The sequence below is a fragment of the Canis lupus genome, unplaced genomic scaffold (genome assembly GCF_011100685.1).
Source record: "Canis lupus familiaris isolate Mischka breed German Shepherd unplaced genomic scaffold, alternate assembly UU_Cfam_GSD_1.0 chrUn_S274H434, whole genome shotgun sequence".
In the NCBI taxonomy this organism is placed as follows: Eukaryota; Metazoa; Chordata; class Mammalia; order Carnivora; family Canidae; genus Canis; species Canis lupus.
The window spans coordinates 22,726-26,720 of NW_023331204.1; the positions used below are offsets into that span (position 1 = coordinate 22,726).

At 53.3% G+C, this 3,995-nt stretch overlaps 1 pseudogene; it reads left to right on the forward strand.

The window, feature by feature from the left end:
- The first annotated feature begins 1,478 nt into the window (after nucleotides 1-1,478).
- LOC119879097 lies at nucleotides 1,479-3,790 on the forward strand (annotated as a pseudogene).
- Nucleotides 3,791-3,995: the final 205 nt, after the last annotated feature.

Below are 3,995 nucleotides of genomic sequence, written 5' to 3' on the forward strand. Positions count from 1 at the left end.
ATAGTTCATCCACTTCTAATTTTTTTCCAAAGGCTTATCTTTCCTTACATTTCCTTAATTATGAGCTTCTCCTTAGGGTTTAGTATTTGACCCTTTATCCTTATTTATATTTACACTTAATAACCTCTCTCCTTTGAAAAGAGGAGACTTCATTTTTCAGACTTCAGCTAGAATGGAAAATTTAAAGTGGTGCCGCCATGTCAAAGTTTTAGTTAAGAACACTGGACCTTCCTCTCACCCAGGTAAATCCAGTACAGTATCAAAGCTTCAATTATTTATGTCAATAAATCCAAATATTGTTTCTCTAATGCACTGTTCTCTTATTAGTGTCAAAAAAAAGTAATGATCTCCTCCCTCCCTCCTGCTCCCCCCCACACACTCTATATCTTATAAGTCAAGATAAAAATTCAGGAGTATTACTTAAAACATCCCTTTTCCCTTTCTCCCAAAACTCAGCCAAGCGTTTCTTTATTCTACTTATTAAATTTTTATTATGACCTATCTCTTCCATGTCATTTCTGTTCATGATAATCTCTTACCTTTCCTCTTAAAGCCTCCCAACTGAAACCATTTTTCCCTACTTTCCCCTTCAATACATTCTACACACTGCCAAAGTATAAACATTTAAAGACCTTTAAAATTCATGCAATTGCATTAAAATCCTTAAATGGCTTTCGTATTATTTAGTATAATAATCCTTACCATGGTTAAGCTAATACTCAACAATCTCTATGCTTCTCTTGCACATAAGCTCAAACTATCACAGTTTCTTTAATAAATCAAGATTACTTTCCTCCTCACTCATTTTAATGCCTTACCACAGTCCATTTCTTCTGTTTGGAACCTCCCATTTATGTTCACTTAGCTATTCAAATTCATTCTATCACATCCTTTTAAAAGTTAATGAGATTCATATAGTCAATGGATCTTGACAAAGGACTAGACAACACAGTGAAAGAAAAGGACAGTATTTTCAACAAATGATAATGTAAAACTGGACACCACATGCAAAAATACTGAGTCCAGACACAGACTTCACATCCTTCACAAATATAAACTCAGATCACAGTTCTAAATATGAAATGCAAAATTATAAAACCTCTGCAAGATAATGTAGGAGAAAATGCAGGTGAACTTGGGTATGGCTATGATTTTGATCCAACACCAGGGCACAATCCATGAAAGAAATAACTGATACACTGGACTCCATTAAAATTTTCTGTTCTGCAAACAGCAATGTCAAGAGAATAAGAAGACAAAGCACAGAGTTGGAGAAAATATTTACAAAAGAACCATCTAATAAAGAACTGTTATCCAGAATCTATATAGGGAGCGGAGGGACGGCCGTCGGAGCCGCCGAGGCCAAGTGCTGCCTGGCTGGGCCTACAAAGGGGATGTCAGGCCTCCAAAAGGAGCGCAGTGGAAGCGAGGGCCTCCCTGAGCCGCTGCTGTGACGGCCAGTGAGCGAGCCGCGGAGGATGTCCACCACCAGGACGGTCGCGCCCGCGGGGATCCCGGGGAACCCGCGGGAGGTCTCCAACCCCGCCAAGCCTGGCCGCAAGACCAAGCAGCTGCAGTACGCGCAGAACGTGGTGGTAAAGACGCCCTGGAATCACCAGCTCGCCTGGCCCTTCTACCAGCCCGTGGATGCAATCAAGCTAAACCTGCCCGATTACCATAAAATCATAAACACCCGATGGCTATGGGGACTATTCAGAAGAGACTAGAAAATAATTATTACTGGAGCGCCGGCGAATGTATGCAGGACTTCCACACCATGTTTACAAATTGTTACATTTACAACAAGCCCACAGACGACACAGTGCTAACGGCCCAAGCCTTAGAGAAAATTTTTCTGCAGAGAGTGGCCCAGGTGCCCCAGGACGAAGTTGAATTATTACCCCCTGCTCCGAAGGGCAAAGGCCGGAACGCGGCGCAGGAACCCGGAGTGCAGGTGGGCAGCAAGTGGTGGCCGTGTCCTCTGTCTCCCCAGCAACCCCCTTCCAGAGCGTCCCCCCACTGTCTCCAGACGCCTGTCATTGCTGCCCCCCCTCTGCCAACCATTACCGCAAACATCACGTCGGTCCCTGCGCCCCCGCCGCCGCCCCACCCCCTCCCTCGACGCCCATCATCCATCCCTGTGGTCCCTCCCACAGCGCCTGTCGTCAAGGAAAAGGGTGCAAAGCGGAAAGCAGCCACCACGACGCCCACTCCATCCGCGAGCCGGAGCGAATCGCCGCCGCCACTGTCAGACCCCAAGCAGGCCGAGGTGGGGGCTCGGCGAGAGAGTGGGGGCCGCCCCATCGCACCGCCCTGGAAGGGTCTAGAGGACGGCGAGGTGCCTCAGCATGCGGGCCGGAAGGGCGAGCTGCCGAGCACTCGCGGCACTGTGACAGCGTCCTCGAGGACAGGCCGTGCAAGAAGCGTGCGGCCTGCGCCTGGCCCTTCTCCAGCCGGTGGACGCCGAGGCCCTGGAGCTGCACGACTACCACGACGTCACCGAGCACCCGATGGACCTCAGCACTGTCAAGAAGACGGACAGTCGCGAGTGCCCAGACGCGCAGGGCTCTGCTGCTGACACCCGGTTCATGTTCTCCAGCTGTTACCAGTACAACCCCCAGGCCACAAGGTGGTGGCCGTGGCCAGGAAGCTGCGGCCGTGTTTGAGGTGCGGTTTGCTAAGATGCCGGCTGAGCCCGCAGCCCCCGTGCTGAGCAGGGGCGCCGAGAGCAGCCGCAGCAGCGAGGAGAGCTCGGAGGAGGAGGAGGAGGAGGAGGAGGAGGAGGAGGAGGAGGAGGAGGAGGAGGAGGAGCGGGCCCGGCTGGCGGAGCTGCAGGAGCAGCTGAAGGCTGTGCAGGAGCAGCTCGCCGCCCTGTCGCGGGCCCGGGAACAAGCCAGAGAGGAAGAAGGAGCCGAAGGGAAAGGAGGAGAAGGAGGAGGACGCGGACGAAGACGAGGACATGGAGAGGCACAAGGCCAAGTCTGAGGACGAGAAGGCCAAGGGGGCCCCGCCGCCAAGCAGGCCCAACCGAAGAGGGCTCCCGCCGAGAAGGCCGGCAGCGCAGCCAGGCCAGCAGGCAGCCGAAGCAGGGCGGCAAGCAGGCATCGGCCTCGACGACCCGGAGAGGAGGAGCAAGGCCTGCCCGTGAGCTAGGCCGAGGGCGCCAGCTCAGCCTAGACCACCCGGCTGCCCGGGGACACGGGGCTGCGGGGTCCACTTCATCCAGTCCCGGAGCCCTCGCTCAGGGACCCAGGCCTGAGCAGAGAGAGATTGACTTTGAGCCTCTGAAACCCACCACTGTGCGGGAGCAAGTGTTGTTGACAGGAAAAGCAAAGGGAGCCTTTCTCCACGAGCGGGAAGAAGCAGGCGGCCAAGTCCAAGGAGGAGTTAGCTCAGGAAAAGAAGGAGTCGGAGACGCGCGGCAGGACGTCCGTGGGCAGCTGAACAACAACGAGAAGCCTGCCAAGGAGGAGAAAGCGGGCTCTGCGCCCTCGGGAGGGCCGCCCGGCTCAGCAGCAGCAGCTCCTCGGTCCGGGAGCAGCAGTTCGGCGGATCCAGCTCCACTGCAGCGACTCAGACTGAGCGCTGGACTCGCACATCAGGACAAAACCAGCGAAGTCGCACCCGCCGGAACTCTGCAGTGTCCCTTGCTCTGGTTGATCTGCTGCTCTGGTTCCGCGCCTGCAGGTTTTCTTTAAAACTCAGTGTTACGGAATCCAGGGATCCCGGGTGGCGCAGCGGTTTGGCGCCTGCCTCTGGCCCAGGGCGCGATCCTGGAGCCCCGGGATCGAGTCCCACGTCGGGCTCCCGGTGCATGGAGCCTGCTTCTCCCTCTGCCTGTGTCTCTGCCTCTCTCTCTCTCTCTCTCTCTGTGACTATCATAAATAAATAAAAATTAAAAAAGATAAATAAACTCAGTGTTATGGAATCTTCCAGTTTTGGCTTTAATAGGTCTAAGATCTTTCTCGTGTGTATGTGAGGCTTTATGAGAAGGT